The sequence below is a fragment of the Callithrix jacchus genome, chromosome 2 (genome assembly GCF_049354715.1).
Source record: "Callithrix jacchus isolate 240 chromosome 2, calJac240_pri, whole genome shotgun sequence".
NCBI lineage: Eukaryota > Metazoa > Chordata > Mammalia > Primates > Cebidae > Callithrix > Callithrix jacchus.
The window spans coordinates 173,324,180-173,344,379 of NC_133503.1; the positions used below are offsets into that span (position 1 = coordinate 173,324,180).

Consider the following 20,200-nt stretch of genomic DNA (forward strand, 5'->3'; position numbering starts at 1 on the left):
ATGACTAGTCAGTTGCATTAACATCTTGACCTAGTTCTCCACCTATCCTTGTTCCAGGGCCAATCACATAAGACATAGCCATAAAAAAGAAAATAGGTTGAAAGCAGAGGAAATATTGCCAATTTCAGAGTCAACGTGTGGATAACAAGGGTCTATCATAGTAAATCACATCAGAGTAAAAACGATTTTAATAATCAATGCTGTATTCACTGTGATTTGGCCTAGAATAGTGACTAACTTGTAGGTTTGAGATCTTGGCTTCGAGACTGCTTAGAGTCCAGAGATTGCTTCTAGAGTAAATGAAGAACCCACAGAATCAAAACAAAACAAAACACACACTAAAACTGAAAGCAGATTCTAGCCCCATTTTGAAATTCCAGTGACAACAAATGTAATGAATGAAGCCACCAGAAGACTACAGAGATGACTAATGTTTCTTCTACTGAAATGGCTGAATCCACTCACTTTTAAGATGAGAAGTTGAATTTCTATTACTCTAACAAACGCGTTACAAATGTCTCGTTAGACACAGGTGTAAGAGGATCTAATGTCTCAGCATTATGAAAACAGCAGGATTTTCATCACGCAAAGTTTGGATGGGCCAGTGGGACCCCAATAACATCCTCAAACACCAAGCTGTCCCCAAGTACATACATTTCTCAGCTTCAGCATTTCATTCTTTTACCATTCTTTGACTCACTTGAGGGATAAACTGAAGTCAAGCAAGTTCTAGCCTGTAAAACAGATTGTGCAAAGGACTTAGCTTTGCAAATCCAAACTGCATCCTTTATTTCTGCCACCTTCCTTCCTGCAGCACTTAGATGTAATTTTCTGCTTTCCCTCCAGGTCTTTATGGCTCCCCTGCCAAAACAGTCTTGCATCTGTTACAATAAAATACCTGTGATGTTTTCCAAAGCCAGCAGTTTACTGCCAAAAGTCAAGCCTCTACCCCGTAGGCAGTCACCTGGGAACTGAAGTCAGAGTGTTGCAAACTCAGGGCGAAGGTGGAATTTGGCAAGTCAAAGATGGTGCTCCTTGGAAAGCTCCTCCTCTTGCTGGTGGAAGTGGCCAGCAAGAAAAAATATGAACACTGTTGCCAAAAAAGCAGAAATCTTGGTGCAAAAGGCAAGAGTGGGGCTGGGCTCAGTGGCTCATTCCTGTAATCCCAGCACTTTATGAGGCCAAGGCGGGCGGATTGCCTGACCTCCGGAGTTCAAGACCAGCCTGGGCAACATGGTGAAACCCTGTCTCTACTAAAATACAAAAAATTAGCCAGGTGTGGCGGCGTGAGCCTGTAGTCCCAGCTACTTGGGAGGCTGAGGTAAGAGAATTGCTTGAACCAGAGGCATGGGTTGCAGTGAGCTGAGATCGAAACACTGCACTCCAGCCTGGGCAAGAGAGCAAGATTCCATCTCACACAAGCCAACAAACAACAAAATAAGGCAAGAGTGAAAAGCTGCTGTTCCATGAAGAGCACCATGATGAATTTTGGGATTCATGCCATTCAAATGAAGACCAACTCTGCTACCCTTGAATCTCCTGCCACTTACCTCATTGCTTTGGGGCTTCCATTTCTGTTATTTGTGTGGAGTTCTAAGTTATTCTCTGCAGAACCACTTTTTTCTGTAGGGGGAGGTGTGGGGATGGGAAGCAGAGTTTGTAAGAATTTTAAGTTTTTGTTAAAAGCGGAAGCCTTGGAAAAATACAATACGTAAAGAGAACGTTTGCCTGCCCTTCACTGGGAGTAATCTGCACTGATGTTCTGCCCCTGCGGTCTGAGCTGTCTCACTGAAATACAGGCTTCTTATCAAACGGGTTCTCAAAGGCCACTTTGTGCCTTCCTCAGATTCACCTTACTCTGCCAATTTCCAACTTGGTTTCCACCTTCTAATTTGGGAAGTGTTGAAATCAGAAAGGCAAAGAGATGGTCTGGGTGTATTTGGCTTTAGGCCTCCCTGACAGCCTCCAAACCTCAAAATTACCAAAAATACAAACTATCGGGTGATCCTTCTCTTCTACCAAACAAGTCACTTTTGGTCCCTTTAAAGACCAAGTTCTTCTGCTGCATGTAAAATATAATTGGTTTGATTCTGCAGGAAGAGATCCTGACAGAAAGGGAAGGCAGATCTAGATTCCCAAGTCACCGCTGTCATGGCCTGACTCATGGTGCAGGGACCTCATGGTGCAGGGCTAACGATGTGCCCCGCTGAGGCCATCTGTGGAGTCACAGTGTGGCTACCCAGTGAGGCACACTTGCGCTTATTAAACAAAGGCAATCTGGGCAGAGGGGCCCACAGCAGACAGCAAAGACAACAGAAGGCATAATGGCGCACGCTGTGCTATAAGGAAAAGTTGCCACGTCCATGGAGGGAGAACGTCGCTATCTTGCTCCCAGGACACTGAGGAAAGCCAGGGCTCCAGTGGGGATCTCCACGACATGATGGACCTTATGCTCCATCCCCAGTGCCCAGCGCAGAAAATGTACAGAAATAATGTTTGGAAGTGAGAGGCTGTATCGCCTACAAAAGCTCTTAAGAGGGGCACAGCCTGTAGGTAAACACAAAGCCACAGAAGGATCCCCTGCTGCCCACTGAGCCACGGAATGATTGATTCCCTTTTAGAGACATGGTCACATCTTGAACTCAGAATGATAACTTCTATTTGGCCTGGCTGTTCCTCTCCTCTAGGTTTACACACTTTGCATAGATCTGCATACATCTGGCTTGGTCTTTGATCCTATTCACCAACAGGGAAAAAAACCAATAAAGAGATGTCAGATTCCAGTCCTGTTTCCCCACAGCCGAAGGGAGATGACAGCAGCTCCAGCTTTGAGCAGGACACTCAGCCCTCACAACACTGTATAGACGAGTTGGCTTGTTACGGGCTGCTTGTGGCTTGCACGCCACTCCAGTGATTAGACTTCAGTAGTTTCTGTCTCTTTAGAAGCCAGCTTGGTTGCATGGCTCAGAAACAAAAGGGCCCCGTGTGCCACTATGTGATAACAGGTAGTTTTAGCGTTCTGACACACACTGCCTACTGCAGAGGAGGAGGTTACTCACCCTCCAGCCTGAGCCTTCTGGGAACCCAATGCCGGCCCTTCACCCCAGAGCCCACCCCACTGCATCTGGCCACACAGCACCACTCCCTCCTGGGCAAGCCTGGTACATTCTCTCACGTGCTGATTCCTGACCACCCCTTGCCTGCCTGGGGTGTCTAGGCCTCAGTCTGGTTGGTTTCCAGTTGAGTTTCAGCAGTTACGCAAATCAGGTTTCTGACTGTGTCTGAAATTCCAGTGCATACAGGAACAGCAGGTTGCTTAATCTCTAAATTCAGAGCCAACCCCTTTTCTAAATACAAAAGTGCTGCCTAGCTCCCATGGTAGATTCAAGGACCCAACCCTCTGACAGCCTGGCTCATCAAGCATACGGGCGCCATCTTGTTTTCCAGGCCTTACCTCCCGTGGGGCACCATGCTATTCATATTTTCATCCTTCCTCACTTGTTTTGTGAAATGAGGCCCCACCCCCATTCTCCTCTACTGACAACATCCCATTTCCAAATACAGGAGAGATGGTTGAAATGCCCTAGCAGTAAACTACCATCTCCCGTGAGGTGCTTCCCCGTGTTTCTGCAATGGACAAAAAGCTACTGACAAAGTCAGCTCTGTATCTAGGCCTGAGGTTTCGACACAAGTTACACATGAATAAGGCCACCAGATTTTCCTCTTCCTTGACTAGAAATGACATTAACAATGAAATACTGTGCTGAGTAGAAGAGAACTGCATGTTCGGGGTAAGGCTGGAGGGGTGAGGGTCGGGGGTCCACAGTGAGCTTTCTTAGAGAGCCATAAAGAAACACTGTTCCAAATATAAGAAAACATGGTATTCAGCTGCCTTTTTAAAAATAACAAAAAACATCCTTTTTTATCAAAGTGGCAACATGAAACACTCTCAGACTGTGGAAGTCTAGCCAGCATTCAGTAGGCAAAAGTAAGAAGTGAATGATTTGTGTGATTTAGCGGACGTTTGGTCCCCTCTGGGTTCTTCCAGTAGGCACACAGTCGATACATGGCTGGCTCATTGGTATCTTCTCCAGTGGAAAAAGGGTGGAAATCCAACCACAAGCACACAGTTCATCTAATATTTCTTTACTATTGATGGGACGCTGCAGAAAAGCTTCAACTTCCTAACTCCCGAATCTACCCACTTGGAGGCGATGGCACCATTTAACACAGACTAAGAAACTAAAATCAGTTTCCCAAACAGCAGCCCATTCAAATCACTGAGGACTTAATCTGCCGCATCAACCCACCAATCACGCTGTTCACCAATGATATTAAAAAGTCAACAGGTCAGGGTGGGGTGCTGGGTTCGGTGGCTCACACCTATAATCCTAGCACTTTGGGAGGCTGAGGTGGGCAGATTACTTGAGGTCAAAACTTTGACACCAGCCTGGCCAAGATAATGTCTCTAAGAAGAAAAAAAAAAATCAACAGGCTGACCAGCAAACCAGCACATTTTATTTCAGAAGATCAGATAGGCCTTGTGGGTCACTGTCTCTGTCCTATATTCTTGTTTCTTCAACTCTTTAAAATGTAAAACACATTCTTAGCTCCCAGGCCATACAAAAACAGGCGAGGACAGGGTGGATTTGCCCAAGGGCCATAGCTTGCTGAACACTGCTTCCAGGTGGAACCCTGGGAAGGAGCCTGTCCCCGACTCAGCTTAAGTCACTGTAGATAGGACCTGGGACAGATGAGTCTGAAGGATGGGAGACAAAGGGAGCCTACACAACAGGTGAACAGTAGGCAAGAAAGAGCAAGAGTTGGGGTGGGAATTGTAGGAATATAGGGTGAAAATTTTCCTAAAAGACCACAGGAGTTGGTGTTCCTCCTCCCATAGAAGGCTAGCTATGAAATGCTGAGAAATCACAAGGAGAAAGACACTAGCAATGATGTGTGGGCTTGCTTGACTAAACAGTCATCCCCCAGTCCTCCAAAAATGCAAAGCCACATAACGTGGCCACCATGGCATGAGGATGACCACAGCATGAGGACGCCAGCCAGGCAGTATGCAGCAACCAAAGCAGCTCCCACTTCTGCCTTTTCAGACACACTCCTGTGGCTACGGGGCATTCTCCAAACCTCAACACAGAGTTCCAGGATTCAGGCTGGGCTACTCTACTCAAACAAAGTTCTCTACCTACCTCTGATGTTCTTCTCGGGCTGACCACGCGCACCAGTTCTATCCAACCTCTTCCATGTTAGACCAATCCCACAGCACTCTGACCACTTCAGTAGGGGGAAAGCATGTCAGATCATCCCAGTGCCCATGAGAAGGCCTAGAAATGATTCAGAACCCCAGGCTGGAGATGATCTTTATTCTGTTCTTCTACTCTTATCACAAGCCCCAAACCTGACAACGGAAAGAACACCCTGAGACTCAGCTACCATCATGGGAATCGAAAATCAGTTTTAAAATTATCCTTGCATGTGGCTGCCACCCATGGTCCTCCCCATTTATTTTCTACTTCTGAGTGTGAAACGTCACTGTGACAGTTTCCAAGCCTCTGCACTCCCCCTACTCCATGACAAATATTCAGGATTCACACTTCACTTTCACACTGCTTTCCAACCCCCTGACTTAGAAGCTGAGCAGAGGCAGCCTGCCTTAATGGAGAAAACATTAGTGCATTCGGGATTCGCTCTGGATCCCAGTCAATTTCAGGATATTTCACAGCTGTTACACATCCACCTCCTTTCTTACAAAAGCCAGCAAAAATTAGTGAGCACCTCATTGGCTCTGGAATCTAAAAATATAGCCACAGTCAAGCCTGAAAATCAGTTTCTGGTTGACTCCCTTCAAAGTATTTGTTCTAAAACACAGTGTCTGAAGTTCATTTATTATCTGCCAATTTTTAAATGAGTTTTAGCTTCAATCCTACATGCTTTTGTGTAATTTTTTTTTTTTTAAGCAACTCTCAGAATAAAACTGTCATTTGGTCATCAGACAAGTAACTGAGAAAACTCTTGCTTGGGAAGACATCAGTATGATTCCAGCTGAGTCTTTTCTTTACGTTATTAATTGCTCATCTCTCATATAATTAAAAAGAAACCTTTGGAAGACCTGAAGTTTTGTGTGAGAGAAAATGTGACTCTCTTCACCACTCAGGTCTCCCCTCCTACCTGCTTTACGGCTGGTCAGGTGAACGTGCCCTGCTGTGCTTCAGCAGCCTCTGGAATGGGACAGACTCCAAAGTTGGTTGTGCTTCATTTCCCTTCTCCATTGAGGTCTTTAAAGTCCTGGGTTATTAACTATCAACAAAACACAAGCTGCGCCATGTGTGCTCCAACTTCCTGCCAGCTCCCCATGCTCCGTGGAGCTGAGGAGCAGATTCTCTCTTTCTCTCTCCTCCTGGCTTCACCTCCTGAGCTCCAGAGCCCCACCCACCCACAGCACTCAGATCATTTTTCATTTATGAGTGCATCCAGCCACATTGTGTTTGTAAAAGAACAAGCCAATCCTTGCCCTGCCAGTGTACTGGAACCAGGCTGCTATAAACAGTTCTCATTTTCCAGGAGTATGGGGGGAAATCAAATCCCAGCAGATGTCATACATGGCTTCCTCCTGCAGGTATCTGCAGATCAGCTCTTCCATCAGCCAAGGACACACACCTGGCTGGCCACAGCCCACAGCTGCTTCATTCTAGACTGCCATGGAGGTGGACTGAAGATTTCAGGCAGGAGAAAACCAAATGTGCACTTCACATAACTAAAAATGTGAAGCTAGGATGATCAGTGAAGAAACTTTCCACCCAGTGACCTAGTATTTCACAATGAATTTAATCTGTCTTGCACTTATTAAAGGGCCAGGTTTTTTTTTTAAAATGCATTCAAATACAAACAAAAATCAAAAGAGTTTGAAATATTTTATAAAGAAATCTGTTGGGAAATAAAAGCCATTTGTCATGATGACACCAAATCTACCAAGTTTTTTTTCTTTTTCCTTTTTTTTTTTTTTTTGAGACACAGTCTCAGGCTGTCGCCAGGAGTGCGGTATCTGCTCACTGCAACCTCGACCTCCCGAGTTCAGGCAATTCTCCTGCCTCAGCCTCCTGAATAGCTGGGACTACAGGCATGTGCCACCACACCCAGTTAATTTTTGTATTTTTAGTAGAAAAGGGGTTTCACTATGTTGGCCCGGATGGTCTGAATCTCCCGACCTCATGATCTGCCTGCCTTGGCCTCCCAAAGTGCTGGAATTACAGGCGTGAGCCACCGCGCCCGGCCAAATCTACAACTTCTGTACTCTATGCTTCCAAATTCCACTGTAGACCAGTACTAGCAAAAGCAGAAATTATCAGTCAGCCCTTGAGTTGCTGAGAACATCAGCAGCTTTTACTGACAATATGACTTTTCTAAGGTTTTTTGAGAAATGGAACGTTAAAAAATAGGTTTCCCTAAACCAACATACGTAGATAGTGGTTTCTATTATGTGTAAAATTTGCCTTGTTTTACAGCTGAAGCAAAAGGGGTCTTGCATGATGCAACAGCCAGACACTGTCGTAGAATTTTGGAATCTTTATTCCAAGAACCTTTGGTGTAGGTATAAAAATGTACATACACAACTTGGAATGGCATTTTCTTAATTCCAGTACTCACAAGGTCCTTTATTAGCTACACTTGCAAGGGACAATAGAAGCAAACATCCTCTGTTTTCTTCTTGCAGCCACTTTTTTTTTTTTTTTTTGAGACAGGGTCTGGCTTTGTTGCCCAGGTGGGAGTAATCTTGACTCACTGCAACCTCCATCCTCCAGGTTGAAGTGATTCTCCTGCCTCAGCCTCCTAGAATAGCTGGGATTACAGGTGCTTGCTACCATGCCTGGCTAATTTTTATATTTTTAGTAGCGATGGGGTTTCACCATGTTGGCCAGGCTGGCCTCAAACTCCTGGTCTCAAGTGATCCGCCCACCATGGCCTCCCAAAGTGCTCGGATTACAGGCATGAGTCACCACCCCCAGCCAGATTTGGGGTTTTTTTTTTTTTTTTTTTTTTAGTATATTCATTTATTTTAGAGTTTTATCCAGTATAAATTCTTCCCCTAGGAGTCCTGTATTGTCATAACCTAGTTCCAATCACAGTGAGAACTTTTTGAAACTGCTTCTACATTTTCCATATATTAAAAACACTGATGGCTTAGTATCTGGACTTAAGTCTTTTTTTTTTTTAAGATGGTTAAAATATCTCCTAAAAAGAAAATGCTATACATTTTCATCAAATGTGCTCCAAATGGGTTCTAGTCATCCCAATACCCTAACACATTCCTGAAAACAGAAACAGGATCCGCCTTTTCCAGATGAAACAAAGACACGACATTGCTGGTACATACGAAGTCTCCCTGGTGGGGCAGAGAAAGCACTAATGGGAGGACTAGTACCTCATCTCCAAACCCTGGCAGGGAGCCCCAGGCTAGTCAACATTTTTATGTGCACTCGAGAGGCCTGGAAGTTGATGTGTGGGCAACTTCCTGGAATTTACCTTCCTAGTTCAGGAAAGCGTGGACTCCTGCTCACAGTTCAACCTAAAGAGAAGGAAGTCTGCTCTTTAATTTTTTTTTTTTTTAAAGAAGGGAGGGAAAATGATTAAAAATTGCCTTGGCCTGTGACCAAACTGCAGAGCTAACAAGTGGTAACATTTGCCTATGAAGTATCCTTGATTCTATTAGCTGGCGACTTGCCTATGAAGTATCCTTGATTGTATTAAATGGCGATATCCGCCAAAAATCCATGGTCAAACCAGTTATCCCGCCTCTCCTTACCCCATTCTCTCAACAAAGGGTGGATAATACATAGCATATAGTTTTGCTTTAAGGGGAGTTACTGCTACGTTTACTCACAAAACAAGCCACGTCGCATGTGCCAGAATTCAGCAAGGACACAAGCCATCTAACCGTCCCAGATTTCTGGGAAGCTGAATTGCATTATCCATAACAGGTATCTGGGGCTCTGCCTTCTTCGTGCCCACCTTGGTTCCTTGGTCACCGAGCTTAGGAGACCACTGTGACCCCACTGTCCATCACCTGGGAGGGGCCCTGAAGATCACTGAGTTCTGCCTTCTCATTGTGTGGCGCGGAAACACAGCTCTACAGGAAGAGGAGGAAGCTTTGCAACATCACAAGGCACACAGGTGGAAGTACTGAGGTTAGAACGTGAATCTTCCTGACCCAAACTCTAAGATGGTGCTAAGTGGACAAGATGTGGATCTCTGTGGGCAGGACCTTCAGGCAGGGGCTTAGTAGTGGCGCTCCAGCTGGTCACAATGCAGCCTAGGGACACACCTAAGATTCTCCCAGAAGCTAAAACAGAAGGGTAACAAAGACAGCAATCTCAGAAATCCCCAGCAGAGTAGGAGTCAATCAAACAGCAAAAACCAAGGGACACCCCTGGGTATAAACCCAAGAACTGAAAACAGACACAAATTGATATTCACATGCCTGATATTTTTGGCAGCACTGTTCACACAATAACCAAAAGGTGGAAGCAATCTGTGCGCCCACTGATGGGCGAATGGATACAGAAACTGCGATACATACGTATAGTGGAATACTGTTCAGCCGTAAAAAGGAAGGAAATTCTGACGCAATGAGTTTTGAAAAGACACTATGCTAAATGAAATAAGCCTGTTATAAAAGGACAAACCCTGTATGATTTTAGTAATATGAGGCACTCAGAATAGCAAAATTCAGAGACAGAAAGTAGAATGAATGGTGGTTGCCAGGGACCCGGGAGGGGTGGAATGGGAAGTTCCTGCTTAATGGATAGAGTTTCAGTTTTGCAAGATGAAGAGTCTTCTGGAGATGGCTAGTGCTGGTGGCTGCACAACAGCGTCAAGGTACTTAATGCCACAAAATGATGTGTTTAAACTTATTAAAATGAGAACTTTTATATTAAGCATGCAAAGTCAATGGAGCCTAGATTTTCTTTGTCTAAAAAAAAAGTCTCACTCTGTTGCCCAGGCTGGAGTGCACTTATGCAATCTGGGTTCACTGCAGCCTCCTCTCCTAGGTTCCAGCGATTCTCCTGCCTCAGCCTCCCAAGTAGCTGGGACTACAGGCGTGTACCACCACACCCACCTAATATTTTGTAGTTTTAGTAAAGTTGAGGTTTCACTATCAAGATCAGACGGAATGGTCTCGATCTCCTGACCTCGTGATTGCCCACCTCAGCCTGCCAAGGTGCTGGGATTACAGGTGTGAGCCACTGTGCCCAGCCACCACTGGCTAGTTCTATGGCTATCATGCTTCATATGCTTGATGTCGCAAAATGAAAAGACCAGAAAATGCAATTCATAAGTGGTCTTAAAAACAACAGGAAGCACTAAGGTTTCCTTCTCCCCTTTTCCCATCCCCCATCAAAAATCCACACAGAAAGTTATGAAAGCAAACAAGGTTTGTTTCCCTGCCCCCTGACAGGAGACCATAAGGTCAGTGCTGATGGGGAACACCCTGCCAATTGTGCCAGCAAAGAGGACCCTGACCTGCAAGTTTGAGGAAGCAGCTCCCTTCCAACTTCTGCCATCAACGCAGAGGAGGGTTCAGAATACATCGGAGAAAGCTCCACACGGCTGCGGCCCATCCCTCCTCTCCCATCCAGCCCTCTTGGAGTTCGCACACCCTCAACTCATGCAATGCTGGGAGCATGAACTGACACCATCATGCTCTGGGGCTTTCATCGTATACAGATCTATTTCTTAGCTATCAAATCTGTCCCATTAGCCATAAGACTCTGGTGGACAGAGCTGCCTACAGCTCTCTGGTCCCCTCTTTTCAGCCTCCTTCCTCCCGCCAGGCCAGGGTGAGCCTTGGAGTGGCACCAGCTTCTTCCTTTGTTCCTTCCTCCCTCCTGTGACCTGGGTTATTCCCTCTACTTCCATAGCTATAGTAACCAAGTAAGAGCCACCAACTCCTCAATCTCTCTCTCTCCTGACCTCCTGCCCAGCTGCAGCTGAGTGTCCTGCCGGCACCTCGAACCTGGCATGCCCTAAAAAACCCACTATGCGGTCAGGCGCAGTGGCGCACACCTGTAATCCCAGCACTTTGGGAGGCTAAGGTGGGTGGATCACTTGATGTCAGGAGTTCAACACCAGCCTGACCAACATGGTGAAACCCCGTCTCTACTAAAAAATACAAAAATTAGCTGGACGTGGTGGCAACTGCCTGTAATCTTTTTATTTTAGATCCAGGGGTACATATGCAGGTTGGTTACCTGGGTTATACTGTGTTATGCTGAGGTATGGAGTACAACTGATCCTGTCACCCAGGTACTGAGCATGGTACCCAACAGTTAAGTTTTCAACCCTGGCCCCGCCTCCTCTAGTAGTCACCAGGGCCTATTGTTCTCATCTTTATGTCCATAAGTACCCAATGTTTAGCTCCCACTTATAAGTGAGAATATATAATATTTAGTTTTCTGTTCCTGTGTTAATTCACTTAGGATAATGGCCCCAGCTGCATTCATGTTACTGCAAAAGACATGATATCATTTTTTTTTTTTTTTTTTGAGTTGGAGTTTCGCTCCCATTACCCAGGCTGGAGTGCAATGGCGAGATCTCGGCTCACCACAACCTCCGCCTCCTGGATTCAGGCAATTCTCCTGCCTCAGCCTCCTGAGTAGCTGGGATTACAGGCACGCACCACCATGCCCAGCTAATTTTTTGTATTTTTTGTAGAGATGGGGTTTCACCATGTTGAACAGGATGGTCTCGATCTCTTGACCTCATGATCCACCCGCCTCGGCCTCCCAAAGTGCTGTGATTACAGGCTTGAGCCACCGCACCCGGCACAATTTCATTCTTTTTTATGGCTGTGTTGTGTTCCATGGTGTGTATGTACCACATTTTCTTTACCCACTCTACCATTAATAGGCACACAGGACATAGACTGATACCCTGTCTTTGCTACTGCTGCAATGAACATACCAGTGCACATGTCTTCTTGATAGAATGATTTGTTTTCTTTCCAATAGATACCTAGTGATGGGATTGCTGGGTTGAATGGTAGTTCTGTGTTAAGTTCTTTGAGGAATCTCCAAACAGCTTTCCACAGTGACCAAACTAACTTACATTCACACCGACAGTGTATAAGTATTTGCTTTTCTCCAAAGCCTATTCGAGCACCAGTTATTTTTTGGCTTTATTTTTAATCGAGTTTCCACCTTATTGCCCAGATTGGAGTGCAGTGGCACAATCTTGGCTCACTGCAACCTCTGCCTTCCAGGTTCAGTAGATTCTCCTGCCTCAGCCTCCCAAGTAGCTGAGAGTACAGACATGTAGCACTATGCCTGCCTAATTTTGTACTTCTAGTAGAGACAGCGTTTCACCATGGGTTAGGCTGGTTTCCAGCTCCTGGCCTCAGGTGATCCACCCACTTTGGCCTGCCAAAGTGCTGGGATTACAGGCATGAGCCACCGTGGCTGGCCTGGATTTTAAATTTAAGAGACAGGGTCTCGCTATGTTGCCCAGGTTGGAGTGCAGTGGCTATTCACAGGTGCAATTCCACTACTGATCAGCATGGGAGTTTTGACCTTTTCCGTTTCCATCCTGGGCTGGTTCACCCGTCTTTAGGCAACCTGGTGGTTCCCCGCTACCAGGAGGTCACCATATTGATGCTGAACTTAGTGTGCACACCCAATCAGCAAAGTGTACTACAGCCCAGAATTCCTGGGCTTAAGTGATCCTCCCACCTCAACCTTCTGAGTAGCTGGGACTACAGGGACACACCACTGCACCTGGCGGCTTTTAAATTTTTTTAAGAGGCAGTGTCTTGCTCTGTTACCCAGGCTGGAGCACAGTGGCACAATTATGCTCTCTTTAGCCTCAAACTCCTGGGCTTAAAGGATCCCCTGCCACTAAGTTAACTGGATTATAGAAACATGCCACCATGCCCGGATGTTTCTTAGGCCGGCCTTAAACTCTTGGCTTCAAATGATCCTCCTACCTCAGCCTCCAAAAATGCTGGAATTATAGGCATGAGCTACTCTTTGATGTGAGATGGTATCTCATTGTGGTTTTAATATGCATTTCTCTGATGATAAGCAAAGTTGAGCATGTTTTCATGTTTGCTGGCCACTTAGAAATGTCTTTTCCTGTCTTTGGCCCACTTTGGAACTGGGTTTATCTGTTTTTTGCTTGTTAAATAGTTTAAGTTCCTTATAGATTCTAGACATTAGACCTTTGCTGGAAACAGAGTTTGTGAATATTTTCTCCCATTCCGTAGGTTGTCTGTTTACTCTGCGGATAATTTCTTTTGCTGTGTAGCAGCTCTTTAATTAGGTCTCACTTGTCAATTTTTGTTTTTGTTCTGCTTTTCAGGACTTAGCCACAAATTATTTTCCAAGGCCGATGTCCAGAATGGTGTTTCCTAGGTTTTCTTCTAAGATTCTTACTCTTTGAGGTCTTACATTTAAATCTTTAGTTCATGATGAGTTAATTTTTGAAGTAAAAGGTAGGGGTCCAGTTTCATGCTTCTGCATATGGCTAGCCAGCTATCCCAGCACCGTTTATTAAACAGACAGTTCTTTCCTTGTTGTTTATTTGTGTTAACTTTGCGGAAGATCAGATGGCTAGAGGTGTATGGCTTTATTTCTGGATTCTCTATTCTGTTCCGCTGGTTTGTGTGTCTGTTTTTGTACCAGTACCATGCTGTTTTAATTATTATAGACTTATGCGTAGTTGGAAGTTGGGTAATGGGACGCTCCTGGCTTTGTTCTTTTTGCTTAGGATGACTTTCCACGCCCTCACTTAAAGGCATTTGTGCCTCCTTGGTCCCTTAGACCCTCCCGCCAGTCATCAAGGGCCATAGATAACTGCTCAGTCCCCATTTTCCAGCCTGGCTTGTCAGCCCAATCAATCCTCTGAGTTAGAAGTTGTTTCTTTCTTCACAGAAATGGAGACAATTTTCGTTTTGGAAACTCAATCCAGTTCCACCAGGACTTGAACTCATTTCCAGGAATCCTGCCACAGACATGAAGACCCCGAGGGACAGGCTCCAAGAGTTGGTGACAACACATACTCTGCTAGGCAGAGAGGGAAGAAGGAATTTTCTGAGCCAATTATCACCAGCCAATTTCAGCTTGAGAATTCTGTCGAATGCCTCTCAAGGCTCTGGGAACTCTAAGAAATCAACATTTCTTAGCATCCCTAAAGATATTTCTCTAAAGCTTCCGGGTATGATCCTGCTGGTATCCATGAGAACGGCTACCTCTCAAGACCAGAATCAGACAAATAATTAACAAGGGTCTCCTCTAAGCACATGCGCTATATAAACTCGCTGTGAAGATGAGGAGTATCCAGATGAAAAGATTCCCACCACTACAAGGCAACACACGCCAGATGTGAATCGATGGATTAAGGCAGTGAGGACACCGAGGTTCCCACAGGGACCTATCACCATGGGCTGGGAGAATCAGGAGCAATTTTTTTTTTTTTTTTTTTTAACAGAAAGTGGGTCTTCGGGAAAGCCTCAAAGCTGGTTTCTTGCTCTTGACATTTGCTCAAGTTCCAAGCTTCTCCCCATTACGGACAAAAGGAAAGTGGGCCACTCCTCACAGCAGCTGTACCTGGAGACAATTGCAATCTAGCTCAGCCCACCTAATTGGCACCGCACAGTGGGGAGAACAAGCCAAGTGGAACAGGCCTTTGGGAAAGGACTGCAGCCTGGGCTCAGACTGCTGCCCATGCTACTTGGAGCATATGAACTAAAGCAGTGGACCAAAAACCCATCGCAATTCCACTCTGACTGTGGGGAGAGTTTGGAAGCTCCAACTCTTTGTATTTTATCTTCACTGCACTGATACTGTAGAATGGTGAAAGCACTGCCATTCACTTGGTTTTTAGAAACTCAAGACGATGCGGATGTTTCCTCCCTAATGACTCCCCTGGAGTGTGGTACATCTTAATGCCACCAAGTGTGGAGGCGCATACCAGGTGTGTCAGAGGTAGGAGTCAGGGCTCTGGTGTTTTTTCAGCCAACGAGAATAACCTTGAAGCTTGACTCTCGCCAACGTGCTACTGTGGTCAAGGGCAGTCACTGATACTGTGCTTCTCTAGGCACCTGTACAGAGTGTACATTCAACAAATACTCCACCCCACTGTGATTCATCTGCAAGCACATTTTATTGTTTTGTTGTTGTTGTTGTTGTTTTAGATGGAGTTTCATTCTTGTCCCCAGGCTGGAGTGCAATGGTGCGATCTTGGGCAACTGTAACCTCTGCTTCCTGGGTTCAAGCAATTCTCCTGCCTCAGGCTCCTGAGTAGTTAGGATTACAGGTGCCTGCCACCATGTCCAGCTAATTTTTTGTATTTTTAGTAGAGATGGGGTTTCACCATGTTGGCCTCGAACTCCTGATCTCAGGTGATCCACCTGCCTTGGCTTCCCAAAGCACTGGGGTTACAGGTGTGAGCCACCACACCCAGCCTGCAAGCACATTTTAGAAGAGCTAGTGAAAAGCTGGGTATGGCAGCTCAGGTCTGCAATCCCAGCACTTTGGGAAGCCAAAGTGGGTGGATCACTAGAAGTCCGGAGTTCAAGACCAACCTGGTCAACATGGTGAAACCCTATCTCTACTAAAAATACAAAAATCAGCTGGGCTTAGAGGTGCATGCCTGTGGTCTCAGCTACTCAAGAGGCTGAGGCAGGAAAGTTGCTTGAGCCTGGGAGTTGGAGGTTGCAGTGAGACCAGATCCCGCCACTGCCCTCCAGCCTGGTAGACAGAGCAAGACTCCCTCTCAAAAAAAAAAAAAAAGGCTAGTGAAGCTTCTGTGAACTGGAAAGTTGTGTTTTTCAGAGTAGTTTCCTTGCCTAGTCAATCCCTCCCCTCCCCGTCTTTCTCTGCTCTTCTGTAAGCAGAGCAACAGTAGCAACGTTTAGTTCCCAGTGATCTCAGAGTTTTAAAAATTTACTGCAATCAGGGCATAATTTCCAGATCGCAAAATAATTCTTCTTAAAAGCAAAGCAAAAACAAAAACCAGGCGCTTACGTTTACTAAGTCTCCATTAGGATTTAAAAAATGACTAGTCTTTCTTATTCGAGTGGGAAAGGGTAGAGCAAAGCCCTTGGAGGAAGAAATCTATCAAAAACCACACTGCACCCAATGACGTGTCTGGGCTCAGAGCGGTACTTCCATTTCTCATCTTTACCATGAAGAATCCTCTCTTGGAATCACGTCTGTTCTGGGGTAGTAGGAACTTGACTCACAAAACCACAGCTTTCCGAAACACCGGCAAGGAAGCTGGGTCATATATGGAAATTTCTTTCCATGAGCCTGTAAACAATCAGTTACTTGTTTTCCCCCTTTTTTTCCCACAAGAATTTTCTCTAAGTAACTGAAGGAGATTTCCCATGGGAATTGGGCAATGGTGACTTCCAGGTCTTAAACTTTATCTAAAATAGCTGGAAAACAAAAGATACAAGAATGTGCCTGACTGGCCTCTAACAATGCAAATTCTGGCAATAAGAACAGCAGCTAAAGTGTGGAACTTCCAGGACCTCCGAGGAGGGCAGGCACTAGGGCAAAGACTCTCTGGTTTGTATTTAAGAAAGTATAAACCTCCCACCATTGACCAACTAAAGCTTAAATTTTTTACGACCTATGAAAAAAGTTTGCAAAAAGCCTTCATAATCTAAGTAGCAAGAATATTAGACTGTAATAAAATACATTGGGCTCAAGAGCTTCAAAGAACATTTTTTTTTTTGAGATGGGGTCTCACTCTGTCCATCAGGCTGGAGTGCAGTGAAACAATCTCGGTTCACTGCAACTTCCACCTCCTGAGCTCAAGTGATCCTCCTGCCTCCGTCTCCTGAGTACCTAGGACCATAGGGGCAGGTCAGCACACCCAGCTAATTTTTTTTTTTTATAAATATTTTTGGAAGAGACAGGCTTTCACTATGTTGCTCAGGCTGGTCTCAAACTCCTAAGCTCAAGTGATCTGCCTGCCTTGGCCTCCCAAAGTTCTGGGATTATAGGCTTGAGCCACTGCACCCAGCCTCAAGAGGTTCACGATTTTCTTTAGCTGTACAACCATTAGAGCATAGTTCACACATGGATTTCAGGGTGCCCACGGAAGGCTAAATGCTTCAGAGAGCACGGTACGTTAATGGCAGGGAATACTGAGAATTTTAAATCATAGATAGAAGAGAGTTGGGATTCAAATTTCCAAGCAAATCAGGTCTGTCTGATAACAAATCCTGTATGTTCTTTCCTCTCTGGCACCAGACTTTCACCATGTCCCATTTGTCACAGAGGACCTAAGTGAGTCCTCCATGAAACCTCTTAAGTGGAACAGAATGTTCTGTGAAAAGAGAGTGAGCACATGGATGTTTACAGCAGCTTCATTCATAATTGCCAAAACCTGGAAATGACCAAGATGTCCTTGAGCAGGTGATTAGATAAACTGTGGCACATGAATACAATGGAGTTATTACACGGCACTAAAAAGCAATGAGCTACCAAGTAATGAAGCCATGAAGGAAACAGAAAGGCATGTTACTAAGTGAAAGCAGCCAATCTGAAGGGGCTATCTGTGGTAAGGTTCTAACTACATGGCATTCTAGAAAAGGCCAAATTATGGAGACAGTAAAAAGATTGGGGTCCAGGTGCAATGGCTCACATCTGTAATCCCAGCCCTTTGGGAGGCCAAGGCAGACAGATGACGAGGTCAGGAGATTGAGACCATGCTGGCTAACATGGGGAAACCCCATCTCTACTAAAAATACAAAAAATTAGACATGTGCCTGAGGTCCCAGCTATTTGTGAGGCTGAGGCAGGAGAATCGCTTGAACCCAGGAGGCAGAGGTCGCAGTGAGCCAAGATGGTGCCAAGTGCTGGAGGGAGAAAGGGAAAAATGGGCACAGAGGATTTTTAGGGCAGTGAAACTACTCTGTATGATAACGCCACCATTATCATGTCATTATACCTTTGTCCAAAGCCATGGAATGTACAACGCCAAGAGTGAACCCTAATGTGCACTGTGGATGTTGGGTGATTATAAAATGTCAATGGAGGTTCATTAATTCTAACAAATGCGCCACCCCGGTGGGGGGTGTCGATAATGAGGAGGCTGTACATTTCAGGGAAAGAAGATGTATAGGAAATCTCTACCTTTTTCTCAGAAAAAAATTTTCGTTTATTTTTATTGTTAGGTCTCTATCACCCAGGCTGGAGTGCAGTGGCGCAATCATAGCTCGCTGTAGCCTCAACTTCCCAGGCTCCAGCAATTCTCCCACCTCAACCTCCCAGGTAGCTGGGATGATAGGTGCATGCCACTATGCCTGGCTAACTTTTATATTTCTGGTAGAGACGTGGTTTTGCCATGTTGCCCAGGCTGGTCACAAACTTCTGAGCTCAAGCGAGCCACCCACATTAGCCTCCGAAAGTGCTGGGATTACAGGTGTGACCCACAGCCCCTAGCCAGAAAAAAACCTTTTTTTTTTTTTTAAGGAGGTTGGGTCTTGCTCTGTCACCCAGGCCAGAGTGCTGTGGCACAATCATAGCTCACTGTAGCTTCAAAGACTTAGGCTCAAGCAGTCCTCCTGTCTCACGCTCCCAGGCAGCCTAGACTACATGCACACACCACCATGCCTGGATCATTAAAAAAAAAATTTTTTTTTTTTAGAGGTGGGTTTTACTATGTTTCCCAGGTTGGTCTCAAACTCCTGGCCTCAAGTGATCTTCCTGTCTCAGTCTCCCCTATAGCTGGGACTACAGGTGTGAGCCACCATGCCTGGCCTTTTTTTCCCCCCTCGATTTTGCTGTGAACCTAAAACTGCTCTAAAAAAAAAATTAAGTCTTAAAAGAGAGATGGTCGGGCATAGTGGCTCATGCCTGTAATCCCAGCACTTTGGGAGGCTGAGGTGGGCAGATCACCTGAGGTCAGGAGTTCAAGACCAGCCTGGCCAACATGATGAGACCCTGTGTCTACTAAAAATACAACAATTAGCTGGGTGTGGTGGCAGGCACCTGTAATCCCAGCTACTCAGGAGGTTGAGGCAGAAGAATCACTTGAACCCAAGAGGCGGAGGTTGCAGCGAACTGAGATCATGCCACCGCACTACAGCCTGGGCGGCAGAGTGAGACTCTCTCTCTCAAAAAAAAAAAAAAAAAAAGACAAGACAGTGAGTTCAGTTAAACTATGGGACTAAACTTAGCATTCCTGCTCACTAGCCATATGAATAATAACAAAGTCTTTATGCCTCAGTTTCCTCACATGAAAATGTAACGTAGCTGCAGAGGTTTCGCTAAAATCTAGAGACAGTGCTTTAGATCATCTCAGTGCCGGCCACACAGTGGGCATCTGTCAGGCTGTGGTTACAGTGACTCTCCACTAAAACCTACTCACTCCTCCACCACTGTTTCTTCACATTTCAATCCTTCTGCTGTTTGGGCTTATTTACATAACTAACCAAATTTTACATAGCTTGTCCTGGTTTAATTGAAAGTGACAAAGGGGAAAGTGGGAAATGAAAACAGAGTGCTCAGTGCACAGCCGTGTTAAAAGACTCAGAAGTCAGCACTCAGCGGTTCCCAAGGGGGCTGCCAGCTCCAATCAGGCCACTGGTTACTTGACAAGAGGAGGAAGCTGGGAACCACACACACCACCCAGGATTCTCCCGGAAAACATCTTGGAGTAGCACAGAAAAGCCTCCTGGTCATCTTCTGGTTGAGTTCCTGTGCCATCAACAAGACCTAGGGCTTCCACTCAGAAGGGAACTGTACTGTCCTTCTCAGGAGCACTACAAGCTTGATCTTTTTTATTTTCCAAATTATTTCCTGGCTAGGAATGAGCCAAGTCTAATGGAAGATAAAATAATTGTAATGATCAAGGCTACCCTAAAAATCAAGAGAGAAGCTTCCACCGGCATGATTAGCCACACTGTTTAAAAAGAAAGGTCATCCCTGAGACAGCCAGAACCCCAGGCCTCTCTTTTTCTGCCCTTTCCATTTGCTGACTACAGTAAACCTCAAGGGAGAATTCTGAAATGCCCAAAATGATGCCCATGAATGATTTCCAGCTGGTTCCTTCCCTATCATAACTTTTCAATTCCAGGAACTCTGTTCACCCTCGCTGGTTCTGTGTCATATGTAAGGAATTGACATTTCCAATGCAACATGACTGTGACCTTTCACCCAGCTCAATGCCTTTCCTTTCC

The 20,200-nt window shown here is 45.4% G+C and overlaps 1 protein-coding gene across 21 annotated transcripts in view; it reads right to left on the bottom strand.

The window, feature by feature from the left end:
• The window catches only part of PDZD2 (PDZ domain containing 2), a 471,153-nt gene that overhangs the window by 161,953 nt on the left and 289,000 nt on the right, over nucleotides 1–20,200 (bottom strand). The window contains exon 1 of one of the 21 annotated variants that reach the window (XM_078365631.1): nucleotides 6,184–6,399. The exons of the other annotated variants lie outside the window; for them this stretch is intronic. The gene's annotated coding sequence lies outside the window, so the exon portion shown is untranslated. Of the gene's footprint in view, nucleotides 1–6,183; nucleotides 6,400–20,200 lie in introns of those variants that run through there. 21 annotated transcript variants of the gene reach the window in all.